Below are 26,946 nucleotides of genomic sequence, written 5' to 3'. Positions count from 1 at the left end.
GCTCACTGATTTTTTTTCCTCAGCGGTATCAAGGTATCTAGGTACTCTGATATGTACCTAGAAGGCACTCTTCATTTTTTGTTACACTATTTTTAATTTCTAGAATTCCTTTTAATTATTTCTGCTTGCATAATCATCTGGTGTTGTATGGTGTCTACTTTTTTTATTATAGCCTTTGGCACAAGAATTATAGTTCTTTTTAAAAACCCTATCAGATAATTTTAACATCTGAGTTTGATTGTGATGATTGCTTTGCCTTCCAGAATGTTTTTTTTTTTTCATCTTTGGCATGACTTGTAATTTTCTGTGGCAAAGTTACTGATATCTATATCTATTCTATATCTATATATCTGAGATATAGGAACTGAATAGATAAATATGCATATTTATATGTATTACTGAGATATACGAACTGATATATATATATATCAGTTATATATATATATATAATGTATATATAGTACTGAGATATAGGAAGTGAAATAAATAGGCCTATACTATGAGGATTTAAATTAATTAAATTAATCTGGCTAGACATTAAATCATGTTTAATGTTTGCCAGAGGCTTTGAATTCCTCTCATATCCATTTTTTATTTGGTCTTCTCTTGACTTTGGGCTTCCCTAAATATTCCTCCCTCAGAGAAAGTCTGCATTTGCAGCTCTTTCAGCTGCAATCCACTTTTTTTGTCTTTGTTTGGTTTAAAGATTTTAAAAAAATATTTAATTTGGAGAGAGAGAAAATGAGGCAGAGGGGAAGGACAGAAGGAGAGGGGGGAGAGGGGAGAGAGAGAGAGGGAAGCAGACTCTCCTCTGAGCACAGAGCCTAATGAGGAGCTAGATCTCATGACTCTGAAATCACAACCTGAGCTGAAATCAACAGTCAGAAATTTAACCAATTGAGCCACTTTTGCAGCCCTGCAATCCACTGTTTTTATACTAGAGCCCTATTGGGATGATGGTAAGGTATAGGGGAGGCAAGCATTCCATAATGTGACTAAATCTTAGTCTTTTAAAAATATTTTTAAAAAGATTTATTTATTCAAGAGAGATAGAGAGTTGGGGAAGGGGCAGAGGGAGAGACACTTCAAGCAGATTCCCTGCTGATCATGAGGCCCATAGCAGGGCTCGATCCCACCACCCATGAGATCATGACCTGGGCTGAAATCAAGAGACAGTCACACAACCAACTGAGCTACCCAGGTATCCTCCAATCTCAATACTTTAGTAGCCCTGTATCGCTACAACTGTCACATGTTTTTCTCCAGTGCCACCCTCTTTCTTCCTTCCCTTGCAGCAGTATTCATAGTTTTATTTAACTGAAACCCTAACCTATGTTGACTATTTTATTACCTTTAGTGAGCCAGGAAAGCTGGAGGGAACTTGGATTAAAGCAACTCCCTTTCCCCAACTCTTTTACCTAGAGATCACATCTTTGTTATTTATGGAAAATGCTCTGGATGTGTTTTACAATGATGTTCTTTAACTCTCCTAGAGCCATGAGGTGATATTTCTCAGAGCTTCGCCATGAATTCCTGGAGCTAGATACCATGAAAGTGTAAGGGCCACCCTATAACTTTGTGCCCTAGGAGTTTAAGCTATCACCCAACGTAATTGAAAACAGCAGCTCCTACTGATTCAAACTAAATATCCTTACTCCTATATAAAGGAATGGGACATTGTATGTTTTTTTTTCCTCTCAGATTCAGCAATCACTCATCTTAGAGCATTTTCAAGCAGAAAAGGAGAAAGATTTCTCATATTAATATATTATGAAACCTAATTTGTCATTTAAAGCTTCCTACATCAGCTAAAAGTTTCAACTGAAAAATTATCATATTGCAATAACTAGCTGTTCTAGTATATATTTTTTCCAATTCTAAACCAGGAGTCAAAATACCAACAAAGGCTAGGGTGAGTATAATATCGGAAAACTGGGACTCACCTCAGCACTTAAATCATCTGCAGTACAAAAAGGCAATTCTAAAATTGTTGAGACAGTTACTCTGCTGGGAAATAATGGATTAAATTATTAGTTTCTCTTTATTGAGGATCATAATACCCTATATATAATAAAGAGAGGCCTTATAGATCTGCCACGAAGTAAGTAAGAAAGATGATCTGGACTTCAAATGGAAGTTTCTCGTTTTCTGCCAATGCACTAGAGCACATTCAACTTACAGGGAGATGATCCTGTCTTACCGAAAACATCTTCAAAACTAAATGTTGTAAGTTTCCAACTGTGCTTACAATGCTACTATCTCAGAGCACCTAGCTTCCTGTTGGTTTCCTGAAGAAAGTTTATAAGTGACTTAATGGGTGAAGGATAAATTCCTTACTGGGCTGGATGCTTTGGGACACATAGTCTATTAATTATTCTATTAGGTGGTCATCCCAGAGAAGGACTCTGAAATTAGCAACTATTGTGTTGTCTATACACATAAGCTGAAATTAAGACATATTTACAGTTTCTGCTTAGAATATAGAAAGCTACAGTGTATATAGGGATTATTTCTCTCCTACCCACCACCAACAGAAAAACAAATATTACAAGCAACACTACAGTGTTGCTGGAAAAAGGATAGGAGAGAGACAAACAGTGGAAAGAGGAGCTACTTAAGGCAAAATTCATGGGAAAGGGTACCTGGGTGGCTCACAGTCAGTTAACCATCTGACTCTTGATTTTGGCTCAGGTCATGATCTCAGGGTTGTGAGATTGAGCTGGGCTCCATGTTCAGCAAGGAATCTGCTCAAGATTATTTTCTCTCCTTGCCATCCACCCTCCCTTCACTTGCTCTCTCATAAATAAATAAGTAAGTAAGTAAGTAAATAAATAAATAAATAAATAAATAAATAAAATCTTTTAAAAAATAAAACTGGGACAACTAGATGGCTCAGTCAGTTGGGCATCTGATCCTTGATTTTGGCTCAGGTCATGATCTCAGGATCCTGAGATTGAGCCCTGCATCAGGCTTCATGCTGAGCATAGACCTACATAAGCTTCTCTCTCTTCCTCTCCCTCTGCCCCTCTCCACTCCCTTTCTCTCTTCCTTTCAAAAAACAAACAAACAAAAAAATGAAACAACAATACCATCTCCTAGGGAAGACCCAGAGCTCAGAGTTGAGTATATAATGAGGAAAGCCCTCTGGTAAGTGATCTCCAGCCCTACATAAAGAATAGCCCAAGAAAAACTTGAAACTTGTGGTTCTCCTAAGATATCCATAGCAACAACAAACCCTAACTCAGCTCAATTCCAAACTAGATTGACTCACATTACCACACAATAGAGGTAACAGAAGAAAAGGCATGACCATTTTCTGGTATAAAAACTATTTACCTCAGTCTCTACTGCCATAAAGAATACATAAAATTTTAACAACAAAAGTAATAGGGCACATGAAAAAGCAAGAAAAACCGGCACATTGCCTGTGAAAAGACATTCAATAGAATGAAATTTATGTATGCCACAGATAATGGAAATATATCCAATTATGTTGAAACTTAAAACACTAATTTATATTTTAAAAACTTTAATGGAAAAGGTAGGAAAAAATGCATGGTAAAATAAATAATTTCACACTCAAAGAAGTTGAAGAAAGAATCAGTGACCTTGAAGATAGATCAATATAACATACCCAAACTGAAACACAAAAAGGAAAGAAATGAGTAAAACATTAAAAATAAACAAAGCATGCAACAGTATTGAGATAATATCAAGCATCTAACACACACACTACTGGAATCAGAGAGATGAAAGAAAGGTGGAAGGAATATTTGAAAAAAAATTATGAAATAGATTTTTCAGAAATTTAATAACAGGCAAATAACCACAGATTTAAAATTTCAAAGAACACCAAAAAGTACAAATACCAACACACACACACGGAAATATCATATTCTAACTCCTGAAAACAAAAGAGGAAATCTTGAAAGTAGATAGTAAATGACACTATTACATAATACATTACATACAGAGGAAAAATTACAGCCCATCTCTCATTAGAAACAGTGAAAGAAAATGATGGCATCATAATCTTTTTTTTTTAAAGATTTTATTTATTTATTTCTGAGACAGAGAGAGAGAGGCAGAGACACAGGCAAAGAGAGAAGCAGGCTCTATGCAGGGAGCCTAATGAGGGACTGGATCCTGGGACTCCAGGAACAGGCCCTGGGCCATAGGCAGATGCTCAACCTCTGGGCCACCCAGGCATCCCTGGCATCACAGTCTTAAAGAGCTAGAATAAAAAATTTACCATCCCAGAGTTTTATTTTTTGTTGTTGTTGTTTATCCCAGAGTTTTATACCTAGAAGAAAATCTCCTCAAAAATGGAGAAATGAAAACTTTCTGAAGAATCAAAAATTTTAAATACACATTTCTAAGAAAGTTGCACTGCTAAAAGATGTTCTTCAGGCAGAAGGAATATGATGTCACACAGAAAAGTGAATCAACACAAAGAAAGAGAATTGGGAAGATAATAAATGAAGATAAAAATAAAATGTGTTGTTTTTTGCTTTTAATATCTCTAAAAGGAAAGCATATAAACTAATATAGTAATATAGTTTATGTTTATAATACATATAAAAGTAAAATATCTGCCAGCAAGGGTACGAGGTGGAAATTGGGAATGTACTGTTGTAAATTCTTTATACTACTTGTAAGATTCTATAATGTGATTTGAAAGTGAGCTCTGAATATTTAGAAATATACATTTTAAAGTTTATAGTAACAACTAAACTTTTTTAAAATAGGAAGTCAAATAAGAAAAAAAGGCTCAATTAGACCAAACAAAGGCAGAAAAGTAAAAAAAAAATAATAATAATAAATAAATAAATAAATAAATAAATAAATAATAAATAAACTACTGCAAGAGCGTAGGTTTTACTCTATGCATATAAGTAATTACACAAAATATTTAAGTATTTTTTTGAGGTGTTGTTTTATTTTATTTTATCTTAAATTTATTTATTTGTGATAGACATAGAGATGGAGGGAGAGAGAGAGGCGGAGACACAAGAGGAGGGAGAAGCAGGCTCCATGCCGGGAGCCCGACATGGGACTCGATCCCAGGACTCCAGGATTGTGCTCTGGGCCAAAGGCAGGCGCTAAACCGCCAAGCCGCCCAGGGATCCCCACAAAATATTTTTTGAAAGATTTTATTTATTTATTTAATGGAGAGAGTGAGAGAGCACACCAAAGGGCACAAGCAGGGGAACAGCAGAAGGAGAGTGAGAAACACTCCCCACTGAGCAGAGAGCCCAATGCAGGGCTCGATCGCAGAACTCTGGGATCATGACCTAGACCAAAAGCAGATGCTTAATCAACTGAGCCACCCAGGCACCCCTAGAAAATATTTAATATAAAAATAACAATTAAGAGACAGACTTTCAGACTGAATAAAAAAAGCAGGACCCAATTACATGTGGTGAAAAGAATCTCACTTCAAATATAAAATATATTTCAGAGTGTAGGGATAGAGGGAACCTTCCTCGACATCTTAAAAGCCATCTACGAAAAGTCCACAGCAAATATCATTCTCAATGGGGAAGCACTGGGAGCCTTTCCCCTAAGATCAGGAACAAGACAGGGATATCCACTCTCACCACTGCTATTCAACATAGTATTGGAAGTCCTAGCCTCAGCAATCAGACACCAAAAAGACATTAAAGGCATTCAAATTGGGAAAGAAGAAGTGAAACTCTCCCTCTTTGCCGATGACATGATACTCTACCTAGGAAACCCAAAAGCCTCCACCCCAAGATTGCTAGAACTCATACAGCAATTTGGTAGCATGGCAGGATACAAAATCAATGCCCAGAAATCAATGGCATTTCTATACACTAACAATGAGACTGAAGAAAGAGAAATTGAGGAGTCAATCCCATTTACAATTGCACCCAAAAGCATAAGATACCTAGGAATAAACCTAACCAAAGAGGTAAAGGATCTATACCCTAAAAACTATAGAACACTTCTGAAAGAAATTGAGGAAGACACAAAGAGATGGAAAAATATTCCATGCTCATGGATTGGCAGAATTAATATTGTGAAAATGTCAATGTTATCCAGGGCAATATACACGTTTAATGCAATCCCTATCAAAACACCATGGACTTTCTTCAAAGAGTTGGAACAAATTATTTTAAGATTTGTGTGGAATCAGAAAAGACCCCGAATAGCCAGGGGAATTTTAAAAAAGAAAACCATATCTGGGGGCATCACAATGCCAGATTTCAGGTTGTACTACAAAGCTGTGGTCAAGACAGTGTGGTACTGGCACAAAAACAGACACATAGATCAATGGAACAGAATAAAGAATCCAGAAGTGGACCCTGAACTTTATGGTCAACTAATATTCAATAAAGGAGGAAAGACTATCCATTGGAAGAAAGACAGTCTCTTTAATAAATGGTGCTGGGAAAATTGGACACCCACATGCAGAAGAGTGAAACTAGACCACTCTCTTTCACCAGACACAAAGATAAACTCAAAATGGATGAAGGATCTAAATGTGAGACAAGATTCCATCAAAATCCTAGAGGAGAACACAGGCAACACCCTTTTTGAACTCGGCCACAGTAACTTCTTGCAAGATACATCCAAGAAGGAAAAAGAAACAAAAGCAAAAATGAACTCTTGGGACTTCATCAAGATAAGAAGCTTTTGCACAGCAAAGGATACAGTCAACAAAACTAAAAGACAACCTACAGAATGGGAGAAGATATTTGCAAATGACGTATCAGATAAAGGGCTAGTATCCAAAATCTATAAAGAACTTATTAAACTCAACACCAAAGAAACAAATAATCCAATCATGAAATGGATAAAAGACATGAAGAGAAATCTCACAGAGGAAGACATAGACATGGCCAACACGCACATGAGAAAATGCTCTGCATCACTTGCCATCAGGGAAATACAAATCAAAACCACAATGAGATACCACCTCACACCAGTGAGAATGGGGAAAATTAACAAGGCAGGAAACCACAAATGTTGGAGAGGATGTGGAGTAAAGGGAACCCTCTTACACTGTTGGTGGGAATGGGAACTGGTGCAGCCACTCTGGAAAACTGTGTGGAGGTTCCTCAAAGAGTTAAAAATAGACCTGCCCTACGACCCAGCAATTGCACTGCTGGGGATTTACCCCAAAGATTCAGATGCCATGAAACGCCGGGACACCTGCACCCCGATGTTTATAGCAGCAATGTCCACAATAGCCAAACTGTGGAAGGAGCCTCGGTGTCCATCGAAAGATGAATGGATAAAGAAGATGTGGTCTATGTATACAATGGAATATTCTTCAGCCATTAGAACCGACAAATACCCACCATTTGCTTCAACATGGATGGAACTGGAGGGATTATGCTGAGTGAAGTAAGTCAATTGGAGAAGAACAAACAGTGTATGTTCTCATTCATTTGGGGAATATAAATAATAGTGAAAGGGAATATAAGGGAAGGGAGAAGAAATGTGTGGGAAATATCAGAAAGGGAGACAGAACATAAAGACTCCTAACTCTGGGAAACGAACTAGGGGTGGTGGAAGGGGAGGAGGGCGGGGGGTGGGGGTGAGTGGGTGACGGGCACTGAGGGGGGCACTTGACCGGATGAGCACTGGGTGTTATTCTGTATGTTGGTAAATTGAACACCAATAAAAAATTAATTTATTAAAAAAATATAAAATATAGTTAGGTTAATAGTGAAATGTTAAACAATCCATGGATTAAATAAGGCATCAAGAGGACTTAAGATTCTTTGAACTTTATGAAAATGAAAACACAACATATAAAAATTTATTTATTTATTTTTAAAGATTTTATTTATTTATTCATGAGAGACAGTGAGAGAGAGAGAGAGAGAGAGAGAGAGAGAAGCAGAGACACAGGCAGAGGGAGAAGTAGGCTTCTTTCAGAAGCCTGATGTGGGACTTGATCCCAGGACTCTAGAATCATGCCCTGGGCCGAGAGCAGGTGCTAAACCACTGAGTCACCTAGGGATCCCCAACATATAAAAATTTATAAGATACCACTGCATAGTACTTCAAGGAAAACTTAAGGCACTAAATATCTATGTAAGAAAAAAAATAAAGTTCTCAAATTAATAATTTTATCATTCATTTTAAGAAATTAACAATGGTGAGCATATTAAATTTCATCTCACCCTGCCATCTGGTAGCCACTGCAGCCCCAGGCAGTTCCTATGGCACCAGGATCCCAGTGGGTTCTAGCAAACTCCACTCCTAACATCCCAGCACTGAGTGACTCCCCATAGGCATGAGTGGCATTAGGCTTCCTATCAACACTGGCAAACCCAGGTTCCAGCAGGTAATTATGAATCTAGAGTCCAAGAGAGACCCACTGCCAAGCTGAATACCATCTTTCCAGGATTTTGACCCACATCAGTACCAGGCCACCCAAGGACTGGAGCTGAAAGCCCACCCTTGGATATCACCAGATTGGCCACTGAGAATCTCTAGATGGGCTGACTGATGAAAGTCTTTGCCTGCAGAAGACAAAATAAAAAGACAAGAAGGGGTGTCTACAACTTCAAATGTGTAGACACTAATGACACATAATATTCATGAATTATCAAATATGACATTACCAAAGAAAACTAATAAAATTCCAATGACTGATCTAAGGAGAAATCTATGAACTGACAAGTGATTCAGATTAATCTTCTTAAAGTAATTCAGTGAACTATAGGAATAAACAAATAGACAACTAAATGAAATTAGGAAAACAATGAATGTAGAAAATGAGAAGTTCAGCAAAAACTGTTTAAAAAAAGGCAGAATCCTTGAGTTGAAGACTATCATGACTGATCTGAAGAATTCACTAAAGAGCTTCTTGAAAAACTCAACCAAGCAGGATTAATGTACTAGAAGTCAGGTTATTTGAAATCAGAGGAACAAAAAGAAGAAAGAATGACAGAGTGAAGAAAGCCTACTTGAGTAATAGGATACTACAAAAGAAACAAGCTACATATTGGAGTCCCAAGAGAATTAAGAAAGAAAGGAGCAGAAAGTTAACTAAAGAAATAAGAGGCAACTTTCCAAATCTGGAGAGATTTAGATACCCAAGTTCATGAAGCTAAAAATAACCCTGAAATTTCACCCCAAATGATCTCTGAGATGCATTTAAAAAACTGTCTAAAATCAAAAACAAAGACAGATTCCAGGAATAAACCCACTCATGTACAATCAAGGATTTTACAAGAGAGCCAAAAGATGCAATGGGGAAAGGATAGTTTCTTCAACAAATGGTGTTGGTAAAACTAGAAAACAAAACAAAATTGGATCCCTATCCTACACCACTCACAAAAAATAATTCAAAATGGACTGAAGACTTAAATATAAGACCTAAAAGTGTAAAACTACTATAAGAAAATAGAGAAAATCTCCTTGACATTGGTTTCAGCAAAAAAATTTTTTGACATGGCATGTAAAGCACAAGCAACGAGAGCAAAAACAAACACCTGGGGTTACATTAAATTTAAAATCTTCTGCATGGTAAAAAAAAAAAAAAAACAGTACTAAAATGAAAAGGCAACTTATGAAATGAGAGAAAATATTTGCAAATCATCCATCTTATAAAGGGCTAATATTCAAAAATATATAAGAAACTCACACAAGTCAATCGCAGAAAAAAAAAAACAAACAAAATGATGTAAAAATGGGCAAAAGACTTGAATAAACATCTCTCCAAAGAAGAGGTACAAATGGCCAACAAGTATGTGAAATGGTGCTCACATCACTAATCATCAGGGAAATGCGAATTAAAGCAACCATGATGTATTTCCTCACACCTGTTAGAATGGCTAACACCAAAAAGACAAGAGATAACAAATGTTGGCAAGGATGTACAAAAAGGAAATCCTTGCTCACTGTTGGGGGGAGTGCAGATTGGTACAACCACTATGGAAAACAATATGGAGGTTCTTCAAAAAGTTAAAAATAGAATTCCATATGATCCAGCAATCTCACTTCTGGAATATATCCAAGAGAAATAAAATCACTTTCTCAAAGAGATATCAGGACCCATACGTTCACTGCAGCAAAATTCACAATACCCAAAACTTAAAAACAACCTAGGTGTCCACTGATAGATGAATAGATAAAGAAAATGTAGCATATGTAAAGAGTGGAATATTATTTAGTCACAAGAAGAATGAAATCCTGCTGTTCGTGACAACATAGATAGACCTTGAGATATTATGCTCAGACAGCGAAAGAAAAATACTGTGTGTTCTCACTCATATGTGGAATCTAAAAAAGCTGAACTCATAGAAAGAGAGTGTAGAATAGTGGTTGGTGGTTGGGAAAAATGGGGAAATCAAACTTCCAGGTATAAGATAAATAAGATCTGGGGATCTAATGCACAATAGAGTGAATATGATTAACAATACTATATTATATACTTAAAAGTTATTAAGACAGTAGATCTTAAATGTTATCATGATGCACACACAAAAAAGGTAATTATATGAACTAACTAACTTTATTGTGGTAATCATTTTGCAATATATATGTGAATCTAACCATCATATTGTACATCTAAAACTTACACATGTTGGGGCACCAAGCTGGCTCAGTTGGTAGAGCATGTGGCTCTTGATCTCAGGGTTGTGAGTTTGAGCCCCACACTGGGTGTACAGATTGTTTAAATGAACTTAAAAAAAAAAACTTATTCATGTCAATAATATCTCAATAAAGCTGGGGAGGGGAATAAAATAAACCTATTGAGTCAGAATCTGGAAAAAAAAAAAGGTAAACAGATCAATGAAACAAAATAGAGTCCAGAATATATCCACACATACATGGACAATGGACTTTGGGCAAAGGTATTCAGGCAACTGAATGAATGAAGATAGTATTTTCAACAAATGGAAAGACTGGAAAATTGCATATTCAGGTGCAAAAAAAGAAGCAAAGGAAATTTGATCATTATCTCACTCCATATACAAAAATTAACTCAAATTGTAGACCTACATCTAAAACCTAAGACTCTAAGGGACTTCTATAAGAGAAAATAGCAGAAAAATTATTGTGACAGTAGGTTAGGCAAAGTTTTCATAGCTATTTCACTAAAGTATGACCCATAGAAGAAAAATACTGAACTTCACTAAAATAAAAAATCTTTACCCTGTGAAAGGCATTAGTAAAAGAATGGGGAAAAAAAGCCACAGACTAGGAGAAAATATTTACCAATCACAAAACTAACAAGAGATTTGACTCCAGACTACATAAAGGACTTTCAAATACAATAATAAGAAAACAAATAATTCTATAAAAAATAACCAAATGATATGGACATTTCACTGAAGAGGTTATGCAGATGGTAAATAAGCACAAGAAAAAATGTTAAACTTCATCAATAGTTCAGGAAATTGCAAATTTAAAACACAATGCAATATTATTATATGACTGTTAAAATGATCAAATTAGGGGGAAAAAAGACTTAACAATACCACATGCTGGCAAGGATGCTGAGCAACTGGAAATTCCACATACTATTAATGGGAAGATGTGGTATAGTCATTTTGGAAAATGGTTTGGAAGTTTCTCATCCAGGTAACCATATACCTACTCTATGATAAAGCAATTTCACTCCTACATGTCTACCCATGAGAGATAAAAACATGTGTTCTCACAAAAACCTGTATAGTAGTGTTTATAGCAGCTTTATCTATTATTACTAAAAACTGATGCAACTAGTGAATGGATTTTTAAAAAACCCTAGGAAATATTGATACAATGGGATATTCATCAATTAAAAAGGAATGAAATATTGATTCACAAAAGAACATAAGTCAATCACACTGCAATTTATTAATAGAAAAAAAGCCCAAGAAAAATAGTGAGCAATTCCATTTATATGACACTCCAGATAAGACAGAATAATGTAGATGGAAAATATCAGTGGTCATCATAGATTGAGGTGAAGAAAGTGCTGACTTCAAGGGGGGCATCCAGAAGAAATTTTAAGGGTTGATAAAACTGTTCTGTATCATGATCACTGTATAAATACAGTACTCTTAAGTATTAGTCAAAATCTATAGAACTGCACACCACAAAGTATGAATTTTACTGTCATTAACATTTTAAAAATTTTTAAATAAGATGAAGCACTTTTTAAAGGCTCACAGGATGAAAAAAATACTAGAAAAATTTTGAATTTTCAGTCTAGTTGAAAGGCAGGATGTATATAAATTCACCCATACCAACAGAAAATTAAATATCAAAAAAGACTTCATGATGTAATAGATCATTAGAGAAAATATCAGAATATTCAGTTTTAAACTTGCATCACCTTCTTGTGTATGCTTGGAAAAGTCACACAACTTAGTTTTATCCAACTTAGTAAAATAAGTTGCTAGTATTTTGTAGGGGAGTGACAAATTATAAAACTTTATGGGGTGCCAATTTTCATCTATATAACGGCAACAAAATACTGAAGTGTAAATTAAGTCTACTAATGCACATTATTTGGTGAAGCCATTTATAAAAATAGACAACTTCTTCATTTGATTACATGTTTTTAAAAATCTCTGATGGATAATAACCTAATCATTGTGACCACTTCTGTGGAAGTGTAAACAATGAGAATGGTGGAAAGGAGCAAAGAGTAAGAGGAAAACTTGCAACAACATGGCAATAAATAATGTGAATGAATTAATGATCCAAAATACAAATAAAAATTTAAGTAGATAAGATATAAAGAAGACATCCTAGGACTTGGCTCTCAGAAGAAATTTATAAGGAATTTCAAGAGTAGTGGTGATGGCAGTGGGCGCTGCCATCATAAAGTTAGCCTGCACAAGATTCAAGAGAATGGGGTTCATTCTAACATGTAACGTTGCCACAAAAATAATGAGTATAGTCTCATTGGTGGACATTATTTGGGCTACTCAGTAGCCTTTAGGTAACTGTCAATGATATTTACAAATCAAGACTTCCTCAATAGAACATCATTATTAACCAGACATTTTGCTTTTATTTTGTTATTGTCTCATTTTTTAAATCTAGCAGAGGATTATCTAACTTTTAATTAAATGTTTTTCACAAATCAATTTCTCAGGCTTATTCTTAATGATCAAATCGTATTATTCTAAGCATTAAAATATTAGCCTTGCTATGTAAAATTTTGAGCAAATGTTTAAAGTCCTGTTCACTTAAAAAGAAAAATCTAGCATCATTTTAGCGGGATTAAAAGACAGCATTTCATCATGGTGGCTTGTCGCGTAACACAGTGCATGGCAGTTTAATATAGCATGCTGTAATTTCTCGTGACAATGTGCTTCCATGGGTCAAAACCGTGCACTCTGGTTTCGTAACAATTGATTTTGCGAAAAGTGGGTAGATTCATGCAACCGGAATTATGATGATAGAGTATACAGCTTCTTATTACCTCCTGGCAACCCCTCCCTTTTCCATTTCAAGCTATCATTGAGTGATAAGTGTTCCCATGCTGCCCTTCATCAGCTATTGTCAGCTGTCCTAACAAAGCAAATGTTTTCCTGGTTTAGCTCTGCCAATATAGATTTTTTGTCGCTGAAGTCTACTGTTGCCTAGGAAATTCATGGGTATGATATGCTGTGTGGCATTCCATTATCTAGGGCCCTGTCCAACATTTTACACTATTTCAGAAAAACCACTGTTTTAAAACACTTCATCCATTCAATTCTTAGTGAACAAAAGAGAAAATTAAATCAATTACAAATATTTTTAGTGCACAAAATCATGTATAGAGACCTTCTCTCACTAGAAAAGAAATATATATATTCATTCTTCTCTGACATCAGTGTTGTATCATAATAACTGCGGATTTCCTCATTCAAAGATAAATGAAGTTATGTTCAACATAGGGCTGCCTTCTCTAATTATACTATTTGAAAGCCCTACTGCTCTTAATAATTCTCACTAGCATCCCAATGCTTCCATTTTATCAGCCAATGAATGTTCCAGAGTACATGGTCTATTTATTTCATTTCATCCACAAAGAAATTCTGGAGTAAGGCAAGTCATTTCTATCTTCCTGCTTCTTCTTATCCTTTACAGTACCTAATATAATAAGTACATAATGTTGACACGCAATTCTTCATGCATTTCTATACATCCTTGGACTATCATTCTAATGATGCTTACACAACAAACAGCCTTGAAAGACAGATAACATCTCCTTTTGGGGCAGAAGACTTGTTTCCTGTTCAGGATAATAAAGATCATGTCTTCTATGGAGCAAAGGTGAAGTAGGTTTTGCTAGCAGTCTTTTTAGAAGATTGGAGGCATGGCTTAGGGGCAGGCTCCCTAAAGTCTGTCCTCCACTGTGACACAAAGCCATAGTGTATGCTTCACCCTTCACCCATGGGCCTTTGGGTGTAGAGTAGAACTGAACCAGGGGAAACATAACTAATGATAGAAGTTCACATTTCCTGCTGTGCTGAGTAATAAGTCCCAGTGGTCTTAGGTGGCTAGCTAGCTTGTTAGCAAAACAGAGTTGCAGACCCCTCTCAGTTCTTGACAATAGCAGATACACTATACCTGTTGACTTTTTATTTATATTTATTTTTAAGATTTATTTATTTGAGAGAAAGTGTGTGTGTGTGCACAGTGGGGAGGGATACAGGGAGAGGGAGAGAGAGAAAGAGAGAATTTCAAGCAGACTCCCCTCTGAGTGTGGAACCAGATGCAGGGCTCACTCAATCTCATAACCCTGAGATCATGACTTGAGCCAAAAGCAAGAGTCATATGCTTAACCTACTGAGCCACTCAGGTACCCCTTCTTGTTGATTTTTTAAAGCATTTTAGGCAGTATTCAGCATTCTGCAACTTAGTGAACCATGGATGCATAAAAAAATCTCTATGAATGCTATTTCATTAAAGAATATTTTTCTTAGGCAAAGAATCCATTTTCTGACATACAGTAACAGAACTTAAAATAACTGACTGAGCAGATATACAAATGCCTTATCTCTTTTATAAAACTGAATAGTAATTTCTATCAGGATAAATACATAGATAAATAAATCCATTTTCTATTCTGAACAGTCAGACCCTAGTGTAATCTAATTAGGGTTATCAGATCAATAATTGTAGTAATAAATAAAGAGAACCCTTGACTCCCACTGCCCAAAGCCAATGAGATTGGATTTCAGATTCTATTGTGTTTCATTATAAAAAGATATTATATATTATTTCTCTCTGAAAAAAAGTTTTTTTTTTTTCTAACATCATATCAAATGTTATTTTCCTAGTAAAGATCCTCACATTAGCTAAGTCATACAGAACCTGCAATCGCTTTTAGGCCATTTAAACTGCAAATACTTGCAAGAATTAATCATTTATTTTGCTCTTATATTACCTTCCTAAATTAAAGGATTCTGATCTTTAAACTTCTTTGAGTTAATCTGTGGGCTTAATGATGCAATGTGCACCATGGGATGATCACATTTCTTTAGAAGACAGTATAGAGTAATAACAAAAATTAGGCAAGGTTGGGGTAAAAATCAAGACAGGCTTTGAGTGGGGGTTGGGATAAAATCAAGAGCTGGCATTAGAGAATTTTAATATGATTCATCTTTTCCTTTCTAGATTAGGTTTTGAATTCTTGAACTCAAAAATTCTACTACATTAGTAATTTGAAGAGAAGTGGAGAAGGATGTGTATGTGTACCTAGAAAGAAAAGAATAGGCCCTTTAAAAAATAGTAAGTTTTTGAATATTCAGTGAGCATTTGATAGTTGAATGTGTTGGCTATTAGGAAAAATGCAGGATAGACACAGAACCCAGATTCCTGAATATCTGGTTTTAAAACACATTTCTCTATTCTTTCCATTAAATCTGTTTTTTTTTTTTTCAGTTTCATTTTAGGCAGATGGCATGAGTGGGTGAAAAAGAAGGAGGGTGCTGAGAGCATGGTACCTGCTACAAGTACCCTGTGCCGTTTTCTGTGGTTCACAGTGCAGCTGAAACATAGTATATTTTAAATTGATGGGCCACATTTAACTCTTACTATTTCCAACCACCTCATACCCTGTCAAATACCTGCTCCGTCAGTGCTCCCCAAGCTTTAGTGAAAATCAGTCGCTCAGAGAGCTTGTCAAAACAGACTCCTCCTCCCCTTGATTTAGTGTGTAGGGGGGGACATGGGTTTGCATCACTAACGGCTCTGAGGGGATGTGGAAGGCACTGACTCCTCAAGCATCACTGCGGCTCACCACGTTATCATGGGTGCACAGTAGGAAGTGTAGCAGACCTGGAGGCTTTAGCTTCTCTTCTTTTCTCCTAATGAAGATTAATATTAGTAGGGAGAGGGGAACCATGGTTTTTATGCCACCTTATCACTATGACAGATACAGAGAAAGATGTTACATTTTGGATGAAGTTTCAAAAAGAATTGTCAAGGCTAGAATTCCAAGAGCTATACTCAAGTTATTTTTTACCTTTAAAATTCCATTAAAGTCAAAATGATTATGCAGTGAATTGCTACATAATTGGGACTAAGTGGATCCCGTCTGGTCTTCTCTGCGATGTTCTATCTAAAATCATTTTCTTCAGAGCACAAGGCTTAAAATATGATAGCCCACTATGATTATTACCAGTAGCTAATATTTATCGAGCATCTACTAAGGATAAAGGGCCAGGATGAGGACTTTCTCAAATATCACATAATATAATGTTTCTAAATATCATCATGGCAGCAGCAGAAGCCCCAATAGTGATTTGTAAAAATTTTAATCACAATATACAGCCTGTTTCTCTACACATGTAACATTGCCCACTAAACTTACAGAACTCTTTGTAGCTGGATGTAGACACGGCCTTTGAAAAATTATGATAGTCTTAACTCATTTTTTTAAACCGGCATTATCCTGATACCAAAACCAGAAAAGACCTCACCACAAAAGAAATTACAGACCATGTTCATGTCTCCTAAACACAGACACAAAATTCCCAGCTATAAAATTTCTAGAAGACATCATAGAAAAAACCTTATAACTCAACACAACAAAGACTACTACAAGTCTAATAAAATCACAACTAAAGAACTGATAATACCCAGTGCTGATGACGAAGCAAAGCATCAGAACTCTCACATATTGCTGACAGAAATACAAAATAGTGAACCACATTGGAAAATAGCTTGAAAGTTATCTATAAAGTTAGATATATAGTTACATATATCTACTAATCCACTAATTTTACTCTTAGATATGTACCTAAGAAAAATGAAAATGAATGCTCAAAGACTCATATTCAAATGTTTATAGTAGCTTGATTCATAATTGCCAACAACTGGAACCAGGTTAAATGCTCAACTGCATAAACAAAATACACTGCTGCCATATAACGAATATTACTTAATAGTTAAAAAAAAAAAACCCAGAAGAATAATCTACACATACATGCAACATCTTAGAAGAATTGTAAGACTATCATGCCGAGGGGGCAGCCCAGGTGGCCCAGCGGTTTAGCGCTGCCTTCAGCCCAGGGCCTGGTCCTTGGGTCCCGGATCGAGTCCTCCGTCGGGCTCCCTGCATGGAGCCTGCTTCTCCCTCTGCCTGTGTCTCTGCCTCTCTCTCTCTCTCTCTCTCTCTCTCTCGGTCTCCCATAAATAAATAACTAAAATCTTAAAAAAAAAAAAAAGAGTATCATATAGGTAAAAAATCCAGGCACAAAAGACACTCTAAGTTTCCATTTATATATGTTACTTATATGACCTTTTGGAAAAGGCAAAATTACATTTAGAAATCAGATCAGTGGTTGCCAGGGACCCGAAATGCAGGCAAATGATTGATTGTAAAGGAGTATGGGAAAACATTGGGGCAACAAAAATTTTTTATATTTTGTCTTTGGTGTGGTTATTATACAACTCCATACAATTGTTAAGTTGTAAACTATAAATTGTTAAAACCCATTGACATGTACATTAAAATGTGCAGTAAGTAAATCTTTTTTGTTTTTTTACTTTCTTGGAAAGGAAGTGTTTCGGAGTAGCCCAAATGTCAGGGTTTCCCCATCTTTTTGGGTTCTCCCAGAAATCCAAGTTCCTCTAGGCCGCTTGCTCCGTGTGCCACAGCCTTCGGCAGCCACCTGCCCATTCCCATACACCAACGCCAAATTTGCAGGCCGCCCTCCCAACTGTAGCAGAATTCAGAGGTCCCAAATGGCCCTCTATCCAAGAAATTGTCGGGTGCACGAGCCCTCCACCTCATTCCTCTTTCCCTGGGCATGCCACTGTAAGTACAAAGCGTGCCCATCTTCTGTGTACTCCCAATGCCCTTGTCACACTCAGACCACCCTTCATTTCCTCTCCCCTTGCCCAACTCCCTGCCCCTCCTTTTCTCATCTGCACACTGCTTCCATGAGGACTGGGACAGTGATCAGCATGCTTCTCTGTGTCTTCTCTCTTCACCGACTGTTGGCTACCCACCTGAAACCTGAGTTTCCTGAGGACACGACTCTCAACAGGAGCTGGCTAATCGTAGGATGTCCCCCACTACTCCATTTAAAACAGCTGGTTGGGGAAGCCACCTACTAAAGACAACTAAGCCTGGTAAAGGTTGAAGGCCAAGAAATTCTTTTCAGATCATTATAAACCACTTTATGGGTAAAAACTGCTAAACATGAATAAAATAACTACCAAAAATACACTGACATGATTTTTAAGATACAGCCTACTTTCCCTTCCCTACCCCTGTCAGCAATGTAAGTAGGTACTTAAAAATAAGAAAGCTGGAGCACCTGGGTGGCTCGGCAGTTTAGCACCTGCCTTTGGCTTAGGGTGTGATCCTGGGGTCCCGGAATTGAGTCCCACATCAGGTTCCCTGCATGGAGTCGGCTTCTCCCTCTGCCTGTGTCTCTCTCTGTGTCTCTCATGAATAAATAAATAAAATCTTTAAAAAAAAAAAGGAAACTATCTTAAAAATGAATGTCCTATGAACTTATCACTAAAACAGATAAGTTTTCCTTCCAATTGGATAATTTAGTCTTGTTTGACTGCATTTAAAGAGGGTTTTAGAGATTCAGAATCTTATTTTTCCCTTTTTGCAGGTATGTCAACCACAATTAATTTAGATTGCCAGTTTATTTACCAACAAATATTTATTGAACACCTATTTTGTACAAAGTGATAAACAGAGATAGTCTCTATATTTAATGGAGCCTAAAGTGGAGAAACAATGAGTAAGTCAGAACAAAAATACATGGCATTAATTGTGTGTGCCACAGAGTCCAAGCACAAAGTGAGGGGTAGACAATTTCCATGGGACCTTCTAAAGACAGCGCTCAGGGAAGGTTACGTTAGCCGGCTGCTTGTGAGCTGAGCTCTAAAGGCTGAGACAGAGCCAGTCATTTGAAGAAAGTAGCAGTTCAGCCCAGTCTGAGTGAGGACCTAAATGAAGGAGAGGCTTGTTGATTCTAAGAAACTAAAAGAGCATGAGTATGGCTAATGTATAGGGAGATAGAAGGCATGGGACTAGTGAGACAGAGGTGGACCAGGCAAGCAAAGCTCATGGAACCCTAAGGTCACTAGCTCTCGAGTGCATCCACTGTGGAAAACAGTATGGAACTTCCTCAAAGAAGTTAAAAATAGAAGTGCCCTACGATCCAGCAATTACACGACTAGGTTTCTACCCAAAGAATACAAAAATACTAACTCAAAGAGATAGATGCCCCTAGATGTTTATAGCAGCATCATCTACAATAGCCAAATTATGGAAAAAGCCCAAGTGTCCTTCAACTGATAAATGGATAAAGAAGATGTGGTGTATATAGACAATTGAATGTTACTTAGCCATAAAAAGAGAACCAAATCTTGCCATTTGCAACAACATGGATGGATCTAGAGGGTATAGTGCTAAATGAAATAAGTCAGTCAGAGAAAGACAAATATCATATGATTTCACTCATATGTTGAATTTAAGAAACAAAACAAATGAGCATGGAGGGAAAATCCAGAAAGGCAAACCAAGAAATAGACTCATCACTACAGAGAACATACTAATGGTTACTGGAAGGGTAGGTGGGAGTATAGGTTAAATATACTATACCCAAGTGCTGGGGATTGACAGCACTTGGGTGTTGTATGGAAGTGTTCAATCGCTATATTGTACACCTGAAACCAATATCACACTGTATGTTAACTAACTGGAACTTAAATTAAAACTTTAAAAAGTCACGGGCACTATGTGTATGTTAATATGGGGGGGAAAAAGGACTACAAAATGGTCTGTGCACATTGGTTAAAGGTATGCGAAATGTTTCGCAAGGATAAAGAGAACAGGAACATTGAAAGTACTTGTATTTAAAGATTAAATTTGTAGTACTTTGTTTTAGAACTTGTTAACCAAACAATAATATGGTTACACTTTATATTTTTTTAACAAATGGGTTACTGTCATGTATTTTAAAAGCTCATTCTTTCAACTAAGGATTCACTTTAAAGTCTTGGTCACGATACTTACTAGCTGTAAAAACCCTGTTGGCACTTCACTTAGATCCTGTCACTCCATCTCAGAGGCACTGAGTGTCAACCCTCCAGATTCTACATGTTTTGTTGCTAACTGCTCATTATGGAAACCTTAAATTTGTTTTTAAGGTCACCCTTGGACTTCGGAGCTACCTACATGTGAGAACCAGAAGTGCCTAAGAGTTTGATGTCCTTCCCAACCTGTGCTAAATATAAACATCCAGTGTTTCCTAGGATGGCAAAGTTGTGATGTACAATGTACACCCCAGAGCCCTGGAGGTAGTAGGCAGGACTTTACTAGAAAGCAGACCTTTGCTTGAATTCTTCCCAATTCCTTCTTGATTTTTCCTGGGAACACTTAATGAACTAATTGAACCCAAATATTCAGCTCATGCTCTCATAAATAGATCTCATCATTTATACATGCAAGCTTTTATTTTTTTTAACTTTTTATTTATTTATTTATTCATTTATGATAGTCACACACACACACACAGAGAGAGAGAGAGAGGCAGAGACACAGGCAGAGGGAGAAGCAGGCTCCACGCACCGGTAGCCCGACGTGGGACTCGATCCCGGGTCTCCAGGATCGCGCCCTGGGTCAAAGGCAGGCGCCAAACCGCTGCGCCACCTAGGGATCCCTGCAAGCTTTTATTTATTCATGTACACATTCTTTCACCTATCTTTACTGAGCGTCTAACCAGGTGATATGCACTGTGCAAGGCAGTTCGCGTGTAGTAAAAAAACATGTTTTAGTGTAATCCTACGTCTAAGTATGATATATTTTAAGTTGATGAAGTTACTTGTATTAATCATAATTTATATGTGATTGCTTAAACAAAGTTATTTGTATCTGATTAAACTTAATCAACTGACCAAATGAAGAAGGTACAACTGAAGATGGAATGTTTCTGCAAATGCCAGCACTCTAAATTGTTTCTACTATAAAATAAAACATACATCTTGAATAAAAACAAAATATATGCAGTATTTTTAAAGCCTCTACAGGCCTAAAATCACTACATGAGTTTAAAAATGAACTATGTGTAGCCTAAGTTATTCAGTTATTGTGTTCTTTACAAGCTGTTCTGACCTATTATTCTACTTGTATTTAAAATACATTTGAATCACAGCTGTCGCCAGGATACACTGACCCACAGACCTAATGTTACCGATTCACTTGAACCCCCGCCCCCTGCCCCCCGCCAGATTCTAATACCTCGCCCTTCTCTGTCAAGACCTACCTGGAAAGGAATTCCAGGAGATACGATTTGCCTATGTCTTCCTTGGGGAGCAGGATGTGTCACATAATCCTTCTATCCTGAAATGAGGAGTCTGAAGGGTAGATTAGCTGCTGGCAAGAGTCGTAGGAGGTGAAGATCACAGTCGTAAGGAAACTTTTTACTGCTAATTTTACAGAGCTCGTTGTTATTAACTACATTTTGAATTAATTACGTATTTTTTTAAATGTAAAAATGTCTCATGCAACTTTTCCCTGTGAATATACATTCAGAGTAATTATCTATAATCTTATGGGTTGTATGTTGCATTTTAAAATTTAGGGACACAAGAAACATGAAATCTTATAAATAGGTATATGAGCATTTTTCTGATAAAGTGGTCTCTGATTTTCCCCAAACTGTTGGGAAAGACTCATCTTCTGAATGTTCATAGACATATGTTTTGGTATGTGTCCTGGGAAGCCCCTTAGAGTATTTGAGTACTTGCTCTGCATTCAAATGCAAGGCAAAATCTTCTTCCTCCCTAACTTTTTAACACCAGCACTGTTTCATAAAAATAGTAGGAACTAGAAAAGTTTGTTGGACATGTGAAAGGCCTGAATACTTTTTATCAAAATGAAATACTCTTTGCTCACTAAATTTTATCTGGGCCTTATTTTAAAAGTTGGGTTAATTGGGGACAATGAAATGTTAATCTGTAGCTGACCCAGGTATTTGGAATCAAGACAATAAACAGAGATGAGTCCCATGTGTGGGACCACAGGGCTTTTATTCCACCTTTTGTAACACAGATACCACTCTTTAAGATGTGTAATATTAATTCAAGTTGTTGTAAATGTAATACATTCTCTGAGAAATCTGCAATTTCCTAGGTACTTGGACTCTCCTGGTTACCTTTACCTTTGGATTCCCTCCCTTCCTCTTTCTTAAGATTATGTATGTATGTATTTGAGAGAGAGGGAGCACATGTGTGTGCATGGGAGGTGGGGGGAGGAGCAGAGGGAGAGACGGAGAATCTCAGGCAGACTCTCTGCTGAGCACAGCACCTGAAGTGAGGCTTGATCCTATGACCCTGAACTCATGACCAAAGCCAAAATCAAGGGTCTGTGGCTCAACTAACTGAGGTATCCAGGTGCCACTGGATTTTCTTTCTTAACTGAACCTCTGTTCTCTGCTCTGGGCCTTATAGCATTTACTTTATCTCCATCCTGGCAGCAACCCAAATGTGGATAACAGTAGTTATCCCTTGATACCCACCCAAAACAATTTTATATAAAATATAATTGAACGTAGCAAACTATTATTGAAGGTGTATATGCTTCAGAGAAGTTAAAGGCCTATGTGTCACACAGCAGCTTAAAAGAGCCTTTTGGATTTCTTTCTCATATTAAATATTGCATGTTCATGTAAAAGATTTAAACAATCAATGAGAATATGTTGTGAACTAAAATTCATACCCCATATCTCAGTACTTTCTTGTTTATCTTCTCCAAAAATGGCTATTCCTATTATGGCACATTCTGTTCACTGACAAACCAAAGACTATCCCTACCTCTATGAAAAAAAAAAAAGCCTTTGTTTCAGGGCAACAATATTGTTAACCAGGGTGTAATCATGATTCATCTAAGCCACTTATGTCAATCCATTTTCCTGTGTCATATACTCATTTTTCAGGCATCCCTTACAGTGAGTGGTGACCATGTGACATATGCAGACTGGTGAAGCATATACGGGGTGTGTGTACCTGCATGTAGGGAATGAGGCTGGTTTCTAGCACTCAGGGAAACTCATGTGCCCAATTAGTGAGACATTCACACACACGGTCACACAAAGATTCATTCACAAACATATACTCTTATGTACATACATGTTCTCAATCATTTTCTCACACTCACAATCTGTCACTTTCTGACACATGCCCTTCCCACTCCCTTACCTTCCATATTCTCTGCTGTATTCATACTTTACTCTTGTGCATACTTTTCATTGGACACTCACCTATGCCTTCTTTTGCGCACTCTTAATACACTTTCATTGTATACACTGTCTTTCACCCTCAGTTTCACACTCTTCCACACAAAATTTACTCACACATTCTCACATACAAATCACTCACTCTCTTACATATTTGCACTCTTTTACTCTCAGAGACAATCTTTTACTTTCTTACATTTTTTCACTCTCTCACATACACTCATACTCTATATATTACAGTATTATTTGCTTAGTTTTATATAAATGTTTTGTGAGGCTAGTTGCAATGGAAATAAAGGAAACAAACTGTCAAAGTAACACTTCTGTATTTCACCAGGGTCTGAACTATAGCCTAGTTCCACAACACACATAGTACTGTACCTAGCAATTAAGTGATGCTGAGTGTGGCAGGAATTTTCTAGAAGAGCAGATATAAGTTCCAAGGGTTCTAATTTAGGATACCTTTTATGGTTATAAAGCTGAAAGAGATAGAAATTACCACTTTGACCCGTCCTCCCTCAGACAAATGAAGAGTCTGAGACACAGCTAGGTTAAGTGATTTCTCATGATTTAAGTAGTTACTTTAAAAACCCACTAAGGAAATCAGTCATCAGTTCAAGGTAACCATATAACATAGTGATTAGGAGTGTGGCTTATGGAGCCACACTGCCTGCATTAGAACCCCTACCCTACCACCCATCATCTGTCTCCCATAGACAAAATCACCTCTTAAACCCTCAATTTTCTCATCTATAAGATTCATAGAAGAGTATCTACATAAGATTGTAAAAAGGATAACTTCGTTAATCCGTGGAATGTCTGTTGTCTTGGTCTCAGTTCAAAACAAAGGTTCAATAAATGTCAGCTTTATTGCCTGTCAAGTTTGTATATCTTTTTTCAAGATGTTGCTTTAAATTACACTACTCAAAAAAAATAAATTACATTACTCATAATTTATTAGAAGTTAGGAGGGGAAAGGCATCCTACCTAAAGTTTCTGTTTCCAGAAATTATAAGAGACCAATAGACTTTATCCCATCAGGAAAAAATAAATCTATTTGGATAGGGGATAAGTGTAACAAGGACTGTTTCTGGTTCTTCAAGGTACCACCTAGAGTAATCTACATCATGAATTCTAAATGTTCTAAGAATGAACACATGACCTCATCTTCCTCAAAGCAGACGTGTAACATCCTTCCTGAGTTGAGTCCGACTCAAAAGATGGCCTCAGGACTGAACACCAAGCAGGCACCAAAAGACACACTCACCCAGTCTCTGGAGAACTCTGAAGAAACTGGAAAGCAAAAGAGTAAGGCAATCAATACTGGCCCACATAATGAGAGCAATAGAAAATAAAATTATTGATTATGAGATAAAACATAGAAAGTGGATTTTGCTTTAGAATTTTGTCATAGTAAATTATTAAAGAGAACACTCCTAATATGTATATGTGAAAACAAAAAGTAGAATGTATGTTTTTACAATGGAGTCGAAATCTTTTTATACCCATTGATTTTGGTTAGAAAAATATAGCACACTTTTTGGAGATCATCATTTACAATCAAGATTATGGTAAAAACAGCCTTTTTTTTTTCTTTATTAAGTGCTCTTTACTAGCACTACTGAAACACTAAGCTACACATTTTTGCACTGTCTCTGAATGACAAACAGCATAACCCACTAGCCCTCATTGTCAACACAGAAGGTTAGGACTGGAGTCCAGTTTCAGTACTAACTAGGAGTTGAGCTAGAATTGTGGCTGGATTCTGATGCCATAGATTTTGTGCCAATTTTACTGTTCAGGGATTATACTCCTCAACTAGCCTGCATGTTCTCTTCTCCATGGCTTCCTAGAATTCTATTACTTTTTCACAAACCACTTTATTGAGGTATGATTGACATACAAAAAGCTGTATATATTTAATATATATAACTTGATGAGTATGGAGAGATAAGTATACATCCATGAAACCATCACCACAATCTATGCCATAAGCATATCTATCACCTCCAAATGTTTCCTCTTCTCCTATTTTTGGTGTGTGATAGGAACACTCAACATAAAATCTACCCTCTTAGCAAAATTTTAAGTACATAGACATATCAAGTAGGTACTACACTGTATAGTAGTACATCTCTAGGATTTATTCACCCTGCAAAACAAACTTTGTACCCTTTAATTAACACCTCTCCATTTCCTCCTTGCCTTGTTTACTTACCACCATTCCATTCTCTGCTTCGATGAGTCTGTTTTAGATTCTTCATATAAGCGCTGTCATGTAGTATTTGTCCCTCTGTGTCTGACTTCATTCACTTAGCGATAATGTCCTATGTTCATGCATATTGTTGCAAATGGCAGGGTTTCCTCCTATTTTTAAGACTGAATAATATTCCAATGTATGCATTTACATTTTTAATCCATTCATCCATCAATGGACACAGAGATGATTTCCATGTTTTCGCTCTTGCGAATACTGCTGCAATGAACATAGGGGTGCAGATATATCTTCGAGATCCTGATTTCATTCCCTTGGATATATACACAGAAGTGAGATTGCTGGACCATATTGGTAGTTCTATTTTTAATTTTTTGAGAAACCTCCATACTGTTTTTCATAATGGCTGAACCAGTTTACATTTCCACCAATGGTATACAAGGGTTTCCTTTTGTTTACATCCTCACCCACATTTGTCTTCTTTTTTATAATAGCTTTTCTAACAGGTGTGAGGTAATCTTGACTTGCACCTCTCTGATTCGTGGTTTGAGCATTTTATTCTCTGTAGTATTCAAAAATTTCTGTAAATTCCAGGGCACGCCTCTACATTTACATTAAGCCTAGGGAGCTGTGGGGCAGTGGGCAGAGGGAGAATGCCAAATGAAGACAGCAAAGGTATTGGTGTATTAGACGGAAGGCCTATTCTGGATTCTCATAAAGAAAGCAGATGGGACACCTGGGTGGCTCAGTCGGTTAAGCCTCTGACTCTTGGTTTCGGCTCAGGTCGTGATCTCAGGGTCATGATGTAGAGCCCCAAGTCCGGCTCTATACTCAGCAGGGGATCTGCTTGAGATTCTCTCCCTCTTCTTCTCCCTCTGCCCCTCCCTGCACTCATGCACACTTTCTCTCTTTCTAAAACAAACAAATAAATAAATAAATAAAATCTTTTTTTAAAAAGTGAGTAGAAGAAGGATCCTCCCCATGGAATCCCAATATTAATGACTTCTCTGTTTTGAGTGATGTGAAGAGAATAGACTTAGGCCTGAG

Source organism: Canis lupus, chromosome 36, assembly GCF_003254725.2.
Source record: "Canis lupus dingo isolate Sandy chromosome 36, ASM325472v2, whole genome shotgun sequence".
In the NCBI taxonomy this organism is placed as follows: Eukaryota; Metazoa; Chordata; class Mammalia; order Carnivora; family Canidae; genus Canis; species Canis lupus.
This window is presented reverse-complemented; position numbering follows the sequence as displayed.